This window comes from Aedes albopictus, chromosome 1, assembly GCF_035046485.1.
Source record: "Aedes albopictus strain Foshan chromosome 1, AalbF5, whole genome shotgun sequence".
In the NCBI taxonomy this organism is placed as follows: domain Eukaryota; kingdom Metazoa; phylum Arthropoda; class Insecta; order Diptera; family Culicidae; genus Aedes; species Aedes albopictus.
Genome location: NC_085136.1, coordinates 327542076 through 327561361, shown reverse-complemented (window position 1 = coordinate 327561361; position 19286 = coordinate 327542076). Strand labels below are relative to the sequence as shown.

The 19286-nt window shown below is 43.8% G+C and overlaps 1 protein-coding gene and 1 long non-coding RNA gene across 3 annotated transcripts in view; both read left to right on the top strand.

The window, feature by feature from the left end:
• LOC109423650 (cytotoxic granule associated RNA binding protein TIA1) overlaps nucleotides 1–19286 on the top strand; it is a 775397-nt gene that overhangs the window by 538238 nt on the left and 217873 nt on the right. The gene's annotated exons all lie outside the window — the stretch shown is intronic.
• On the top strand, nucleotides 4361–4898 carry LOC134287770 (uncharacterized). The gene is made up of 2 exons (XR_009997531.1): nucleotides 4361–4424; nucleotides 4466–4898. It is a non-coding gene; the product is annotated as an uncharacterized LOC134287770 (long non-coding RNA).

Sequence of the window (19286 nt, the reverse complement as noted above, 5' to 3'; positions counted from 1 at the left end):
ACTTCAGAAATTTCACGAAGAATTCTATTTGAAAATGTTGAATGGATTGCTTGCAAAAAAAAAAAACTTCTATTAATTTCATCAGTGATTCCTCCAGAATTCTTTCAGCAACTCGAACAGGAATTTCTTTAGAAATTGCTCCAGATATTTATGCAGATATATTTTAAAAAATTCTCGAAAAAAAACTTGAGAAAACTACTTCAAAAATTATTCAGCGAGTTAAAAGGATTTTGCTTTCACAAAAATGTTTTATTTCTTCCTACAGAAAAACTTATTCGGATTCTATCGGAAATTTATCTGGGGCTGCTTTTGAAAACGTTTCTACGATTCGCGTCTTGAAATTCCTTATGGAATCGCTTATGAGAAAATCAAATCAGAATTCCTTCAGAACTTCAAGCACTCCTTCTCTTTTTTTCCAAGCATTTGTATAGAAATTCCTGCAACTTTCAGAAAATATTCTACAGCTTTAGCTAGATAATACTGAAGTAGTTTCTGAATAAAAAACTTTCAAATATTCTTCTAAAAAATTCTCAAACATTTACTTCAGAAATCCTAGAAATTTATTTCCCCAGCCATTTCTCCAGGGATTCTTTCAGAAACAAGATCGGTGATTCCTTTGGAAGTTGCTCTATTTATTCATTGAGATATTTTCCAAAAAAATCGCAAGAAAATGCTTTAAAAATTCCTTCAAAAATTCTTCGATGGGTTTTTCGGTAAAAAAATCAAAAATTCTCTAGAATTTTCTCTATGATTATTTAAGACAATGTCTTAAAGGATTCCTCCAGAAAAAAAAACATGTATGGACTTCTTTCTGAGTTCCTTTATTGAGTCTTTCAGAAATTTCTCCCTAGCTTCGTTTGAAAAAGTTTGTACGGGTTCCATCATGAAATTCCTCCCCTTCAGAGATTCGATGATAAAACAGAAATTTAGAATTCCTTCAGAACTTTCTACAAGCACTCCCACAAGGTATGTGTTAATTTTTTTTCAAGTATTTCTAAATGAATTCCTCCAAGGAATCTTCCAGAAAATGTTTCTACGATTTGTGTAGACAATACTGAAGAAATTTCTGAATAAAAACTTTCGGTTATTCTTTTAAAAATTCCTTCAGCGGTTACTTCGGAAATTCCTCAAAAAGGGATGCCTTTGTATATTCTTTGAAGATATTTCTCCAAGGTTTGCATAGAAATGTATTCACTTCAGATAATCGTCTAGGGATGCTTCAAGAGAATCCTCCAGGGATTCCTTAAGAATTTCTATAAAAAATTCAAAAATCTTTTCAGGTGTTCTTTTGGAGGTAATTTGGAGTCTTTGTAAATTCCTCCAACGATTTCATTACATTTTTTCAACGATATCTTCAAGAAATGGTTTTTAAAAACATTTTTGAAATTTTTCCAAAGATTTCAATATGATTTCGCGATTGAACAGTTCGAGGAATCTCTTTAGTGATTCCTTTAGAGATTCTTGATTGATGTTATTTAGTTGTTCCAGCAGGAAGTCCTCCAGAGATTCCTCCTGGACTCATGATGTAGACTCGTTCAGGAGTTCCTCCGGGTATTCGACTTTTCATTTTCTTAAAAAAAATCATGCAGCATTTTCTCCAAAAAATTATCCACGGATTCTTTCAGGAAATTACTCAGAAATACCTCCACCGTAATGTCCTGGAAATTACCATGTGAATTTCCTTAGAAATAACTCAAAAAGTTTATGGTTGATAAATTCAAATTGTGTAAAAATAAAAACACTTCCGTGAGCCAATTTTTACCATTAGCTGCTTTTATTTCCAGAAGAGATGTTTCGGAATGTATAAATTAATCTGTGGGAAAACTGGGAATTGAACTCCGACCTCCTGATGTATAGTCACTCACCTTAGCACCTACACCACACCTACCTTCGAGAACAAGAGCAATACTTGTTGTATCTGAATAGTTAAGAACATTATTTGAACTAAGCCTGTATTAAGGCTGAACAAGCGATGTGAACTGTACGAAAACATGCTCGGGTCAGCTGTCAAAAATTATTTGATTATAGGCTGAACAACAGATGATAAAATCTTCATGTTGGTGTCGGTTCCAAAGCTGGTTACACAGATGAAGAATATTCTATTCAACTTGATATTCAGCCATCTATGTATTGCTGATTAAAGAAGTTGAATAATCCATACTTAAGACCAATATTCAGCAGTCATTGTGTTCAGCTACTGACACCATTAACCAGCCACTGTTCAGCTAGTACTTTCACTGTTCAGCATTCATTGTTACTTGGGATATTTCTTGAAATATTCCTGTAGGGATTCCTTCCGAAACTCATGAATTCCATGAAATCAGTACATCAAGAGATTAATGCAGCATTTCCACCGGGCGTTTTCCAAGGTGTTTCTTCTAATATTTCTTCAGACATTTGTTCTGAAGATCCTTCCACGATTTGTTCAAGAGTGTCTTCAGATATTTCCCTAGTGTTATTTTCAATAATTCCCCCAGAGATTTCAATAGCAAATTGTTGAAGAATTAATTTCGAAATCCTTTAGACATCCATTGGTAAATAACTGCAGGAACTCCTTCTGAAAATTCTCCAAGGATTCTTTCGGAAAAATCTCCGAAGACAACTGCTAGGATGTTTTCAAAAATTTTAGCAGGTTTTTTTCTTCATTTTTTTTTCTATATAAATATTCAATTATGTATGAAATTCTCCAGGAATTCCTTCAGAAACGTCTATATTTATTTTTTTTTCAGTAACTCGAAACTGGTTCTGTTTTATTTCGCAAGAGAAAACAAAGGAAATTGTCGCAAAATTTATAAATTATGATTGGTTCAGTGATGGGACGTCTAAACGCTATTTCGACAGAAAGATGCATTTCACAGAAATATGTTTTACTGGACACTGAACATGAAGGAATCTGGTGGGAGCAGGTCATGCTCCTGAGCATACAAGATGGGGTCAATGATGTTTCCAGGAAATCCCAAGAAAAGAAGGCTCCAAGTGGCTCGAAGGGTCTCCAGTTAGCCTAGTGGTCAAGACTATGGATCGCCAATCCGGAGACGGTGGGTGCGATTCCTGTTCTAGTCGGGAATATTTGCTCGACTCCCTGGGTATAGTGTATCATTGTACTTGCCACACAATGTACAAATTCATGCAATGGCTGGCAAAGAAAGCCCTTCAATTAATAACTGTGGAAGTGCTCTAAGAACACTAAGTTGAAGAGACGCAGGCCAAGTTCTAGTGGTAACATAGAGCCATAATGAACAAGAAGAAGAAGAAGAAGGAGAAGAAGAAGAAGAAGGAGAAGAAGAAGAAGAAGAAGAAGAAGAAGAGGAAGAAGAAGAAGAAGTGGCATCAGTGCTGTTTCATGGGATTTCAGGAGCCTTTCAAGGGCGTTTCATCAGGTTTCTTTGACGTTTAAATGAAATTATGGTAAATCTTCTGGAGGATCGACTGAGGATTTTAATCTACGATTTAAACGGCTACGCAGTCTTTTAATTTGGGAAAACGAGGTTTATTATTTGCCCGACGTTTCGACACTGGGGTTTTGTGTCATCTTCAGGGGTAATTAATTTTTCGTTTTTGGTCTTATGTTTCGTCTAACTTTAACTGTCTTGTTGAGTTGTTGTTGGTACATGACTTATTTGGTTTGTCTAGTTTTGCAACGGACTTTCCGAAATTCTCCAGAATGTCCAGGGAAAATTCTCCAGAATTTCCAGGGGAAATTCTCCGGAATTTCGAGGGAAAATTCTCCAGAATTTCCAGGGAAAATTCTCCAGAATTTCCAGGGAAAATTCTCCGGAATTTCCAGGGGAAATTCTACGGAATTTCGAGGGGAAATTTTCCAGATTTTCCAGGGAAAATTCTCCAGAATTTCAAGAGGAAATTCTCCAGAATTTCCAGAGGAAATTCTCCAGAATTTCAAGGGAAAATTCTCCAGAATTTCCAGGGAAAATTCTCCGGAATTTCCAGGGGAAATTCTACGGAATTTCGAGGGGAAATTTTCCAGATTTTCCAGGGAAAATTCTCCAGAATTTCAAGAGGAAATTCTCCAGAATTTCCAGGGGAAATTCTCCAGAATTTCAAGGGAAAATTCTTCGGAATTTCCAGGGAAAATACTCCGGACTTTCGAGGAGAAATTCTCCGGAATTTCCTGAGAAAATTCTCCAGATTTTTCAGAAGAAATTCTCCGGAATTTCCAGAACAAATTCTTCAGAATTTTAAGAGAAAGTTTTCCAGAATTTGCAAACATATTTGAATAAGAGGTCTTCTAAAAATTTAGAATACATGACAGTAGTATCCGGAGCTTTAAAAATTAAAGACCAATTCCAGCATAGGCCGTCGTCATCGCTATACCATGTAACAAACAACCACGCGTACCATTCATCCTCAAGTACTAGTCTCACAGGTTCCCCGTATAGCCTGCTGGAACACTTTATCACTCACAGGTTCACCGTATAGCTTTGCGGAAACACTTTATCACTCACAGGTTCACCGTATAGCTTTGCGGAAACACTTTATCACTCGCGAGGAGAGTCCATCACAGGACTCTGATAACGATATATCCGACGCGGAAGACTTACTTCCTTGCCTAGTGGCACATGGCACGGACCATGGCACTAGATCAAGAAGGGAGTTCGGTATGTGGTATCAGTAATAACAGAGCACATTGAAACCCCTTCAAGGTTGGGCAAAGATTGCTGTATTTCTCAAAAGGTTCGGTTTTTATAGCTTACAAAGTTGTAATGGTTATCATATGCTTGTTCATGGTTCAATGTGTAAAAAAGAGAAAGAATTAACTAGACGCCTGGGACAGAAAGCTGACAATATAAATTTCGGCGATGTACCTATCGAACCCAATGTTTTGGTTATTTGACTCTTCTGATTGTACCCTGCCCTGTGGGGCCACTACACTCGTAATACGAGTCAGCAAAACAGGTGTCCGCGCGTCGGGTCAGAACGCTCGGACCGCACATGCATTCCTGACCATTCTTACTGTGTGCAGATAGCACAGTGGAAACAGCATTGATGCTTACTAATTGAATTGTATATGATTTGGTAGTTACTGTACGTATTTATGGGATGTAATTGATTATGCGGGAAGATGCACAGCACACTAGCATCGACCACGCTGGGTCGGGCCGGGCCCTTCTGCTAAAACCGATTTCCATGCGGAAGATGTTTTTTATTCACAGTTTTATTACTTTTAATGTTAATTTTGTCCGGCTGCTTTTTGCAACAGCCAGCCAGCGCCTGCGGAACGGGAACTGGCTGTTGTCGTTGTTTTTGCCGCCGCCGCCGCTACTGCTATTGTTGGATGCTCTACCTACCTACAGTATCGGACAATAAAAATGCACCAAAGCCGTTTTCCCATACAAACTAGTCAATTTTGGATTGCCATATCTCAGTTATGTCTCAACCGATTGTTTTCATTTTTCTGTGACGAACTACAAAACATTTCAATTTTCAAAAACTACTGAAAAAGTTCTGTTATAACTATTGATACAAAAGTTACAGATCGGTTGAATTTTGACAATAAAAATGCACCAAGACAAATAATTGTGTAGCATAAAATGCTGAAGTCAGATAGCTATGGTGTCTTCAGCAAATTTATTGGTCATCACACAAGAAACATATTTGCCGAAGACACCATTTGACATCAGCATTTGTGGCTACATAATTTTTTGTCTTGGTGCATTTTTATTGTCAAAATTCAACCTATCTGTAACTTTTGTATCAATAGTGATCACTGAACTTTTTCAGTAGTTTTTAAAAATTGAAATGTTTTGTAGTTCGTCACAGAAAAATGAAAACAATCGGTTGAGACATAACTGAGATATGGCAATCCAAAGTTGACTAGTTTGTATGGGAAAACGGCTTTGGTGCATTTTTATTGTCCAATACTGTACCTACAAGCGCTCTCGTTGTCGTTGTCGGTAGGTAGGTACCTAGTTACACAAAGTTCTCGGTAGCTCAGCAGCTCAGCGGCATGGACGGTCGGACACGGACACACGAGAGAAAATCAGGTAAACGTGTTTTTAAGTTTCGCGTTCAAATTACTCCACGTGATTCAGGGGCGGGCTGGCAGGCTGGTGGTCGAGGATTGAGGCCAGTAAATTACCGGCGGCGGTGTGGTCTCTCCACTTGCGGTATGGAGGCCCTAGACCTGCCCGCGGAGCTCTGAGGTTACGTCCTGGCAACAACTTGGGTCAACCCATCGCGCAGTTACCCCACTTCCTCCGGGATTATGCAGGCAGGTGGGCGCTGAGGTGTGTGTGGACGAAGGCAGTTGGAAATGTACACTGCTGCAGAGGAAGTTTAAATGAAAAAATGCTTCGAGTTTGCAGAACGCGCAATGTGTTTAAACGCGAACGTGTGGAAAGTTCATAACACAATTATTCACAGGGTGGAATCTTTTTAATAAACATTATGCTTGGGTTTTTTTTTGCGAACTGAACTTGTTTCGCCGCTGTTTCCTCGGTGGACTGTTTTTCTTTTTTTTTTCCTGCTGGGGCTTTTTCGATGTGCAGCTTTTCTCATTTCCTCTGCATTTGCGTCTTTTGGTTTGCCGCTTGGCACATTGGGAAGCGCAACACTTTAGCCAAGAAAGGATCTTACCACGGTTATGTAAATTTCAGACCATTCGCGGGCGGGGTCCAAGCAGGCGGACAGGTGGGCACTGGATGGATATTCGAAAGCATCTGGTTCACCTGAATGTGGTCCAAGTAGACGACGACCGGTTCGTTAGAAGGGTGCAGGGAATGCGCAGCAGGCCGAGCAGATGAGAGACTAATAGAAGCATTGCGGAGGAAAATAAAAACGAAAAAAAAAACTAAATTAAAATGGAAATTTAAATATATTGCGCTCAAGCATTGGGAAGGTATCGTGTCGTCGTTGGTGGTATAGTTGTAGGTAGTAGGAGTGCTGCAAATTACCGCGAGCTTGTTCTTGGTTTTGCTCGCCTTTTCATTCTTGTCTTCTCTCTATCGCGCTTCCAAGAGTTCGAAGCCTCGGGGGAAAATGGACTTGTTCGGAAGCTCCAGTTTCTTCTTCTTCTTCTTTTTCGGACCATATTGGGAGGCGTCGCCATTTTCATTTACCACTTTTCCGATGGTCTCTCTCCGGGGCTGTGTGGCTTAAATTATACTAGAACACGTTTTTCGGAAGCAGACTCGTTGTCTGCTTTGCATTTTTTTTTTCTTTGCCAGAGGTGTTCCTCTAAATTGAGATTTAAATTACATGCATTAGGGTGGAATTGAAGAAAAACATTAGTTTTGCATATGGTGTGGTTTGGAGGGGCCAACAGGCGTCGAAGCACTTCAAATAATGGGCATGTGTCGATAATATGGGGAAGCTCAAATGCAAATGCAATCAAAGAAATGTACGTATTGCGTAATGAACTGAAACCTTTCATCTGCTTTACATACCTCCTTTTCTACGAATTCGATATGGTACTGTGAACAAATGCTTGGCTCTGTTTGCTTACTTCTTTTGCTCAACGCTTCTTTGGAGCAGGAATTCACGAATTTGGTCACTTTCGGCGGGACTCCCGGAACCCATTCCGGAATACTACCGTTAGTCTTAAATGAAATCCGAGCTGATTTGCTTTCTAACAGTTCATCTGCTTTAAAAAAAAGCCGCAATTTGATGAGTTGCATGCATGGATTTGGCTTACTTTTACTTTTGGTCACTGTAGACAGGACACCAGAAACTGGTTTCGGAATACAACCGATTGTCCCGAATATGGTCTGAGACTATTTCATTGCTAACTGTTCATCAGGCTTACCTGAAAAGCAGCGATTTAAGGTATTGCATGTATGGGTTTGGTTCACTTTTTATAATTGACAATATCCGGTGGGACACCCGGAACCGGTTCCGGAACACTACTGGTCATACCAAATATGGACCGAGCCAATTTTCTTACTAATCTTTCATCAGCTTATCAAAAAAGCTGCTATTTGATTTATTTTTTATTGCTATTTGATTTGACTACTTCCGGTGGGACACCCGGAACCGGTTCTGGAACACTACCGGTGGTATTAGATGTGGTCTGAGACTTTTTCCTTGCTGACCGTTTATCAGGTTGACGAGGTGTTCCTCTAAATTGAGATTTAAATTACATGCATTAGGGTGGAATTGAAGAAAAACATTAGTTTTGCATATGGTGTGGTTTGAGTGGGGGGCAACAGGCATCGAAGCACTTCAAATAATGGGCCTGTGTCGATAATATGGGGAAGCTCAAATGCAAATGCAATCAAAGAAATGTACGTATTGCGTAATGAACTGAAACCTCTCATCTGCTTTACATACCTACTTTTCTACGAATTCGATACGGTACTGTGAACAAATGCTTGGCTCTGGTTGCTTACTTCTTTTGCTAAATGCTTCTTTGGAACACCAATTTTTATTGTAAGATTAACGTTTGAATCATTCGCATAATAGAGAAAAAATCAACATTAGTGTTTTTAAATTTAAATATGCAGTAATATGAAACGAGCTCACCATCGCCAGCAAATAAATAAGTGAAGACCTTCATTGAATGGCAACAGTGCAACTTGATTAGATGTGACTCCCGGAAGCGATTCCGGAAATTAAACGTTAGTTTTAAATCTGGTCTGAGCTTATTTGCTTTCCAACAGTTCATTTGCTTTTCAAAAAATCTGTATTTTGATGTGTCGCATGCATGGATATGGTTTACTTTTACTTTTGATCACTGTAGGCAGGACACCTAGAAAGGGTTTCGGAACACAACCGATTGTCCCGAATATGGTCTGAGACTATTTCATTGCTAACTGTTCATCAGGCTTACCCGAAAAGCCGTGATTTCAGGTATTGCATGTATGGGTTTGGTTCACTTTTATTATTTACCACTTCTGGTGGGACACCCGGAACCGGTTTCGGAACACTACTGATCATCCCAAATATGGACTAAGCCAACTTTCTCACTAATCTTTCATCAGGTTATCAAAAAAGCTGCTATTTGATTTTATTTTTTATTGCTATATGATTGCTATTTGATTTCACCACTTCCGGTGGGACACACGGAACCGGTTCTGGAACACCAACGGTAGTATTGGATGTGGTCTGAGACTTTTTTCTTGCTGACCGTTTATCAGGTTAACGAAAAACCCGCTATTCAATGTACCGCATGCATGGATTTGGTTCTCTTCTACATTTGACCACTTCCGGCGAGATACCCGGAGCCACTTCCGAAACACTACTGGTTGTTTTTTTTTTTCAAATATGGTCAGAGATTTTTTTCTTGTTAACCGTTCATTGTGCGGCTCCGTGGTCGTCCGGCTAGGGTCACCAAGCTCTTAGTCGCATCGTGCTGAGGAGAGCGGGTTTCGTTTCCCGCCGCAGCTGTTAGGAAAAGTTTTCGGCTGTGCCACTGGGCGTTGCATGCTAGTCCGTTGTCTATTGTCGTGCTTCTTTCAAAGAGCGAAAAGCTCACTGGATGCATTGAACGTGTTCGTGTCTTTTAGGTTATCTAAAAATTTGAAGTGACGCATGTATGGATTTGGTTCTCTTCTACATTCGTCCACTTCCAGTGGGACACCCGGAACCAATTCCGGCACATTATAGGTTGTCATAGATATGGTCTGAAAAAAGTTATAAAAATTCAAAGTATACCGGAAATCTCCGAAAAATTTCATGTGTTAAATCTTAGCCGTATCAACTTGTTCTAATGCTTCTTTTATTTTTCTTTTCAGGTAAGTTTAACATCGAAGTACAATCAGCTACTTAACGATAAGTAATTGGACATTAAAATCCAAAATCATGTGAGTCGACCATAAAAAATCATATCATCGGATAACGAATATAAATATAGAAGTGATAAACGAATTCATGATAAAATATCAGTGGTTCATCAGAGCCCTCAAATTTTATAACTTATACATCGCATGACCATGATTACTTACGAAGATGGCTTCTTTGGCAAAGTTGTTCGGTAGGTCAAGGGCTTATAGTTGATGGATTGTGTGAATGTGAAATTGCGCTACGAGGCGGTGCAAATCATACATTCTTTAAGCATATTTATGAAAGAAATTTCTCGAAATGCATTCAAAATGTATTTTAATTGAATAAGAAGCTCGCACAAAAAATCATGTCATCTCTGGTCAAGATTGTGGAGATTTCTTCAGGAACATCGTGAACAGGAATCTCGTGGAAATTTTTCTCCCGAAATCTTCTGAAGATTCTCTTCAAAATCTCGTGGAGACTACCTGCAGAATCTCGTGGAAACTCCCTGTGGAATCTCGTGGAGATTCCCTGCGGAATCTTGTGGAGATTCCCTGCTGAGTCTCGCGGAGATTCCCTGCGGATTCTCGTGGAGATTCCCTGTGGAATCTCGTGGAGATTCCCTCCGGAATCTAGTGGAGATTGCCTCCGGAATCTCGTGGAGATTCCCTCCGGAATCTAGTGGAGATTCCCTCCGGAATCTCGTGGAGATTCCCTCCGGAATCTCGTGGAGATTCCCTCCGGAATCTCGTGGAGATTTCTCCTGGAATCTCGTGGAGATTCCTCCAGGAATCTCGTGGAGATTCCTCCTGGAATCTCGTGGAGATTCCTCCTGGAATCTCGTGGAGATTCCTCCTGGAATCTCATGGAGATTCCTCCTGGAATCTCGTGGAGATTCCCCTCCGGAATCTCGTGGAGATTCCCCTCCGGAATCTCGTGGAGATTCCCCTCCGGAATCTCGTGGAGATTCCCCTCCGGAATCTCGTGGAGATTCCCCTCCGGAATCTCGTGGAGATTCCCCTCCGGAATCTCGTGGAGATTCCCCTCCGGAATCTCGTGGAGATTCCCCTCCGGAATCTCGTGGAGATTCCCCTCCGGAATCTCGTGGAGATTCCCCTCCGGAATCTCGTGGAGATTCCCCTCCGGAATCTCGTGGAGATTCCCCTCCGGAATCTCGTGGAGATTCCCCTCCGGAATCTCGTGGAGATTCCCCTCCGGAATCTCGTGGAGATTCCCCTCCGGAATCTCGTGGAGATTCCCCTCCGGAATCTCGTGGAGATTCCCCTCCGGAATCTCGTGGAGATTCCCCTCCGGAATCTCGTGGAGATTCCCCTCCGGAATCTCGTGGAGATTCCCCTCCGGAATCTCGTGGAGATTCCCCTCCGGAATCTCGTGGAGATTCCCCTCCGGAATCTCGTGGAGATTCCCCTCCGGAATCTCGTGGAGATTCCCCTCCGGAATCTCGTGGAGATTCCTCTCCGGAATCTCGTGGAGATTCCCCTCCGGAATCTCGTGGAGATTCCCCTCCGGAATCTCGTGGAGATTCCCCTCCGGAATCTCGTGGAGATTCCCCTCCGGATTCTTGTGGAGATTCCCCTCCGGAATCTCGTGGAGATTCCCCTCCGGAATCTCGTGGAGATTCCCCTCCGGAATCTCGTGGAGATTCCCCTCCGGAATCTCGTGGAGATTCCCTCCGGAATCTCGTGGAGATTCCCTCCGGAATCTCGTGGAGATTCCCTCCGGAATCTCGTGGAGATTCCCTCCGGAATCTCGTGGAGATTCCCTCCGGAATCTCGTGGAGATTCCCTCCGGAATCTCGTGGAGATTCCCTCCGGAATCTCGTGGAGATTCCCTCCGGAATCTCGTGGAGATTCCCTCCGGAATCTCGTGGAGATTCCCTCCGGAATCTCGTGGAGATTCCCTCCGGAATCTCGTGGAGATTCCCTCCGGAATCTCGTGGAGATTCCCTCCGGAATCTCGTGGAGATTCCCTCCGGAATCTCGTAGAGATTCCCTCCGGAATCTCGTGGAGATTCCCTCCGGAATCTCGTGGAGATTCCCTCCGGAAGCTTGAGGAGATTTCCTCCTGGAATCTCGTGGAGATTCCTCCTGGAATCTCGTGGAGATTCCTCCTGGAATCTCGTGGAGATTCCTCCTGGAATCTCGTGGAGATTCCTCCTGGAATCTCGTGGAGATTCCTCCTGGAATCTCGTGGAGATTCCTCCTGTAATCTCGTGGAGACTCCCTCCGGAATCTAGTGGAGATTTCCTCCGGAATCTAGTGGAGATTCCCTCGGAATCTCGTGGAGATTCCCTCGGAATCTCGTGGAGATTACCGCCGACCCTCGCGGAGATTTTTCCCGGAATCTCATGAAGATTTCCCCTGGAATCTCATGGAGATTTCCTCTGGAATCTCGTGGAGGTTGTCCCCGGAATCTCATGGATATTCTACCAGGATTTTCGTTGTAATTCTCTGAGAAATATTGTGGGGATTTCCCTGGAACCACGTGGAAATTCTCCCTGGAACCAGGTAAAGATTCTGGCTGGATCTTGTGGAGATTCCTCCCGAATTCTCGTGATTAGTTCCCCTAGAATCTCGATTACTCTGGACTTCGTTCAATCTTACGTGGTTCCCTGACGCCTTTGGCATAACTTCTACCTAAAACGAGCTGTCAATATCAATCCAATCTACCGTACATCAGATCAAAAATTAAACAGAAACAGCTGACCTAGCCACGATGATGGTGGCCGGTCTTCCGATGACACCCAACAATACAATGAAACGAGGAGTGAACCCCGCTCCCAGAAACCACCGCGTGAAGAAAACAGACAGCACATGGATTAATAAATTTATTTCGGCAATAAATTATCATTATCTGCCAGGGAATTGCCATTGCTGGTGGTGTAGCAGTGCTGGTGCGACCGATATAATGTCAAATTCGTATTTCGACCGTGGAGCTGTTCTCATCTTGTGACAACCAGCAGCCGAGCAGAGCAGGACACCCGAATCGTATATTTCTTACGACTGTTGTTGGTAGGTAATGGGAAAATGGGTCCCACGAACCAAACCCTGCGACTCCGTCGTCCTCCTTCAGAAGCTTTCTCCCACGAAAAGCACGGCAGTAGGCTGTTCCCAGAGCCTATTTCGAGCGCTTTCGCCTCTTCAGCCCACAGCCTCCGCGCCAAGGACCCCAGCACTGATAATGCGATTGAATGAAAAATAAATTGATTCGAAATTATGTTGTTACGAAATAATATAGCACCGCGGGGCCATATCTGTCGCAGTTACGTTTCGGTTTCGGTGTACTGCTGCTACCACTCGCACTGACTGCTGTTTGGTGGTGACATACACTAACGTGGAACCGCAGAATGGGAACACCATTCTGGTTGGCTGGCTGGCAAGCAGTCAGCAAAATATATTATACCCCCTCATGGGTTCCGATCCTTTTCGTTTTCTCGTCGTATTTCACGCAGCTCCCCACCACCATTTGCGGCGAAACCATAACCGAGAGTGAGCGAGTCAAAGGGGAAGGGGTCCCGGGTTCGGGTATAAATTAAATAGAAATCATCATTTGTAAGAAGCGCCGCGTACTATTATCAAATTTTCGCGCGTTTCTTGTTTCGACGTCGTTGGCTTGTTCTTGGTTGGGTTGTGCATAGTGGAACAGATTTTCCAGAAATTGGGTAGAAATAAGCCGTAAAAAAAATGTTATTTTTCGAGTTGTACAAAACGAAGAGTTTTGGCGAGACAAAATCCAAAATGGGGGCCCCAATATTCAAGATGGTTGCTGTTTATAGTTTCATACAGTCTGCCGTGGACACGCGATCGCGACATCATTTATTTTCTTTTCCCCTTATTGGGAGGTTTTTTATCTTGTGGAGATTCCCTCCGGAATCTTGTGGAGATTCCATCCGGAATCTTGTGGAGATTCCCTCCGGAATCTTGTGGAGATTCCCTCCGGAATCTTGTGGAGATTCCCTCCGGAATCTTGTGGAGATTCCCTCCGGAATCTTGTGGAGATTCCCTCCGGAATCTTGTGGAGATTCCCTCCGAGATCTTGTGGAGATTCCCTCCGGAATCTTGTGGAGATTCCCTCCGGAATCTTGTGGAGATTCCCTCCGGAATCTCATGGAAATTGCCTCCGGAATCTCGTGGAGATTCCCTCTGGAATCTCGTGGAGATTCCCTCCGGAATCTCGTGGACATTCCCTCCGGAATCTCGTGGACATTCCCTCTGAAATCTCGTGGAGATTCCCTCCGGAATCTCGTGGAGATTCCCTCCGGAATCTCGTGGAGATTCCCTCCGGAATCTCGTGGAGATTCCCTCCGGAATCTCGTGGAGATTCCCTCCGGAATCTCGTGGAGATTCCCTCCGGAATCTCGTGGAGATTCCCTCCGGAATCTCGTGGAGATTCCCTCCGGAATCTCGTGGAGATTCCCTCCGGAATCTCGTGGAGATTCCCTCCGGAATCTCGTGGAGATTCCCTCCGGAATCTCGTGGAGATTCCCTCCGGAATCTCGTGGAGATTCCCTCCGGAATCTCGTGGAGATTCCCTCCGGAATCTCGTGGAGATTCCCTCCGGAATCTCGTGGAGATTCCCTCCGGAATCTCGTGGAGATTCCCTCCGGAATCTCGTGGAGATTCCCTCCGGAATCTCGTGGAGATTCCCTCCGGAATCTCGTGGAGATTCCCTCCGGAATCTCGTGGAGATTCCCTCCGGAATCTCGTGGAGATTCCCTCCGGAATCTCGTGGAGATTCCCTCCGGAATCTCGTGGAGATTCCCTCCGGAATCTCGTGGAGATTCCCTCCGGAATCTCGTGGAGATTCCCTCCGGAATCTCGTGGAGATTCCCTCCGGAATCTCGTGGAGATTCCCTCCGGAATCTCGTGGAGATTCCCTCCGGAATCTCGTGGAGATTCCCTCCGGAATCTCGTGGAGATTCCTTCCGGAATCTCGTGGAGAATCCCTCCGGAATCTCGTGGAGATTCCCTCCGGAATCTCGTGGAGATTCCCTCCGGAATCTCGTGGAGATTCCCTCCGGAATCTCGTGGAGATTCCCTCCGGAATCTCGTGGAGATTCCCTCCGGAATCTCGTGGAGATTCCCTCCGGAATCTCGTGGAGATTCCCTCCGGAATCTCGTGGAGATTCCCTCCGGAATCTCGTGGAGATTCCCTCCGGAATCTCGTGGAGATTCCCTCCGGAATCTCGTGGAGATTCCCTCCGGAATCTCGTGGAGATTCCCTCCGGAATCTCGTGGAGATTCCCTCCGGAATCTCGTGGAGATTCCCTCCGGAATCTCGTGGAGATTCCCTCCGGAATCTCGTGGAGATTCCCTCCGGAATCTCGTGGGGATTCCCTCCGGAATCTCGTGGAGATTCCCTCCGGAATCTCGTGGAGATTCCCTCCGGAATCTCGTGGAGATTCCCTCCGGAATCTCGTGGAGATTCCCTCCGGAATCTCGTGGAGATTCTCTCCGGAATCTCGTGGAGATTCCCTCCGGAATCTCGTGGAGATTCCCTCCGGAATCTCGTGGAGATTCCCTCCGGAACCTCGTGGAGATTCCCTCCGGAATCTCGTGGAGATTGCCTCCGGAATCTCGTGGAGATTCCCTGAGGAATCTCGTGGAGATTCCCTCCGGAATCTCGTGGAGATTCCCTCCGGAATCTCGTGGAGATTCCCTCCGGAATCTCGTGGAGATTCCCTCCGGAATCTCGTGGAGATTCCCTCCGGAATCTCGTGGAGATTCCCTCCGGAATCTCGTGGAGATTCCCTCCGGAATCTCATGGAGATTCCCTCCGGAATCTCGTGGAGATTCCCTCCGGAATCTCGTGGAGATTCCCTCCGGAATCTCGTGGAGATTCCCTCCGGAATCTCGTGGAGATTCCCTCCGGAATCTCGTGGAGATTCCCTCCGGAATCTCGTGGAGATTCCCTCCGGAATCTCGTGGAGATTCCCTCCGGAATCTCGTGGAGATTCCCTCCGGAATCTCGTGGAGGTTCCCTCCGGAATCTCGTAGAGATTCCTCCTGGAATCTCGTGGAGATTCCTCCTGGAATCTCGTGGAGATTCCCTCTGGAATCTCGTGGAGATTCCCTCTGGAATCTCGTGGAGATTCTCTCTGGAATCTCGTGGAGATTCCCTCCGGAATCTCGTGGAGATTCCCTCCGGAATCTCGTGGAGATTCCCTCCGGAATCTCGTGGAGATGCCCTCCGGAATCTCGTGGATATGCTCTCCGGAATCTCGAGGAGATTCCCTCCGGAATCTCGAGGAGATTCCCTCCGGAATCTCGTGGAGATTCCCTCCGGAATCTCGTGGAGATTCCCTCCGGAATCTCGTTCAGATTCCTCCTGGAATCTCGTGGAAATTCCTCCTGGAATTTGTGGAGATTCTCGTCGGAATCTCATAGAGATTCCCCCTGGAATCTCGTGGAGATTCCCCCAGGAATCTCGTGGAGATTCCCCCTGGAATCTCGTGGAGATTCCCTCTGGAATCTCGTGGAGATTCCCTCTGGAATCTCGTGGAGATTCCCTCTGGAATCTCGTGGAGATTCCCTCTGGAATCTGGTGGAGATTCCCTCTGGAATCTGGTGGAGATTCCCTCTGGAATCTGGTGGAGATTCCCTCTGGAATCTCGTGGAGATTCCCTCTGGAATCTCGTGGAGATTCCCCCTGGAATCTCGTGGAGATTCCCCCTGCAATCTCGTGGAGATTCCCCCTGCAATCTCGTGGAGATTCCCCCTGCAATCTCGTGGAGATTCCCCCTGGAATCTCGTGGAGATTCCCCCTGGAATCTCGTGGAGATTCCTCCAGGAATCTCGCGGAGATTTTCCCAGGAATCCCGTGGAGATTCTCCTAGAATCTCGCTCAAATTCTTTCTTGAATCTCGCGAAAATTCTCGTCGGAACCTCGTGGAGATTCTCGGCGGAATCTCGTGGAGATTCCTCCTGGAGTCTCGTGGAAATTCCCTCCTGGAATCTCGTGGAGATTCTTCCGAAAATTTCGTGAAGATTCTTTCTGTAATTTCGAGGAGATTCCTCCTTGAATCTCATGGAGATTCCCCACGGAAGTTCAAGTGCATTTCGGAGGCTAGATGGTTTTTTGAACAGATCCTTGAAAACTCTCCCGAAACCTTCTGGGAGGCTGTTTAGGAACTCTACAAGAGCCTTTAGAAGGCTGTATCAAGAGCTCCTAGAAGAATCTTTCAATAACTCTATCGAAAGCTCCTGAGTGGTTCTTCCTAGAACTCTTTGGATGATCTTACAAGAGCTCCGAGAAGACTTAGCCGTGAGCATTTGGAAAAGTTTTCAATAGCTTTAGGGAGGCTGTTCCAAGAGAGCTCCTGGAGGTCTTGGGAATTCCTTGCAAGAGCTCTTGGGATGCACTTACAAGAGCTTTTACGAGGATGTCTAAAGAGCTTTTGGGACGTTCGCACAAGAGCTGATGAAAGGCTGCTACAATAACTTTTGCGATGCTCTGACAATAGGGAGGACTCTCTTGAGAGCTTAAGCAGTGCTCTTCTAGATAGTTGAACCATCCTGAGACGCTCTTCAAAAAGTAACTGGAAACTTCATTTGAGAGCTGCTGAGAGACTGCACAAGATCTTCTGAGGACGGTTGTAAAAGTTTCTGTTCAATTTTTCGAAGAGCTCTTGAAGGATTCCCAAAGGCTTTTCCAAGAGTTTACTAGGAGGCGCTTTCAAAAGCTTTCGACAAGCCCTTCCAAAAGCTTCTGGGAGGCTCATACTAGGGTCTTAGTGAGATTGACATAGGAGCCCTTCGAAGGCTTCTATAAAAGAGCCCTTGGAAGCCTGTTCCAAGAGCTTTTGGAAGGATCTTTCAATAGCTCTCTCGAAAACATCTCCGAGGTTCTTACAGGACCTCTTGGGAAACTTTTACAAGTGCTCTTGAGAGTTTTGGCAGGCATTTGCAAGAGCTTTTGACGAAGCTCTTCAAACCTCCGGAATGCTCGTACAGGCCCTTCTGAGAGCTTTGAATTATTTTTTTCAGGTTTTTTAAATTATTTTTCTCAAATTCTTCTGCTAGGACTAGAAGCCCATTTTAATAGCTTCTGGGAGACCCTTACAAGGCCTTTTGGAAGACTATACCAAGAGAGATTCTTGAGAAACCCTCCTAATAGCTTCTGGAAGGCTCTTGCAAGAGTTAATGGTGAGTACTTAAAAGAGGTCTTGCGAGGCTCGAACAAGAACTTTAGAAGATCACTCAAAGAGTTTTTGGTAGGCTCGGGCATAGACTCATGAGAGCCATTTTGATGATCAATAAGCCTTGGACTGGTTTTGTGAACCTTAATAAACCTATTACCCTCTATTTTGGTTTAATGATGGTTCTATCCTCTTCTAGTCTATTTACCTAAAAAAGGGGTACTTGTGTATCGGTTTAACGGTCGATATCAAGAGTAAAAACTACGATAAAACCATGATGAATCAGCAATATGAAGGCTACTCAGTTTTAAAAAGGTTTTCGATACAACCGCATAGTTGAACCACAAACATTTGTTTTTTTTTTCAAAGACGCCGCAGTCAAATTCAATAAAGCAGAATTTTTTTATCCACAATGTAAGTTTCTATTAAATCCATGTTCTTTGGTAGAAACCAAAACCAAAAGGTATTAGGTTATATGACGGTTCTTAATACCTCTACAATACTAATTGGTCATCAAAATTTTACTTGTGCCATTGAAAAGCTTGAGCTGCTGAAGCGTTGACTGGCGAGGCGTGAAAAAATGGTGAAAATCAATAAAAAATAAATAAAAAAAAGCTCTTCTACATATATCATCTTTTCGCGATCCCCTTTTTGAAAAGATCCGCCTTAGCTAGACCAGACCGGAGGACACATATTGTTGCTATTGAGAATAAGGCTGAAATCGTTGATTGGGTATAGCATTCTCAGCTCTGTATAATGTATGAGTATCAAGATCATAGAAGGTTTCAGGGATTTCAGAGAGGTTCACAGGGGTTTTAAGGGGAGAGATGGCGCCATGTTGCAAAGGTCTAAATTTAAAGAAGCTTTGTACACTGTTAATTCAATTGTTACAATGGTGAGTACTTAAAAGAGGTCTTGCGAGGCTCTAACAAGAACTTTAGAAGGTCACTCAAAAAGCTTTTGGTAGGCTCGTACATAGGGTCATGAGAACCATTTTGATGACCAATTAGCCTTATACTGGTTTTGTGAACCTTAGTAAAACCTATTACCCTCTATTTTGGTTTAATGATGGTTCCATTCGCTTCTGGTCTATTTGACTAAAAAAAATTACTTGTGTTTTGGTTTAACGGTCGATATCGAGAGAAAAAAACTATAATAAAACCATGATGAATCAACAACATGAAGGCTACTCAGTTTTAAAAAGGTTTTCTATACTTCCGTATAGTTGAACCATGAACATTTGTTTTTTTTTTGCAAAAAAGCCGCAGTCGGATTCAATAAAGCAGCATTTTTTCAACCACAATGTAAGTTTCTGTTAATTTCATGTCCTTTGGTAGAAATAAAAGGTATTAAGTGTTATGATCGTTCTTAAAACCTCTACAATACTAATTGGTCATCAAAATCTTACTTG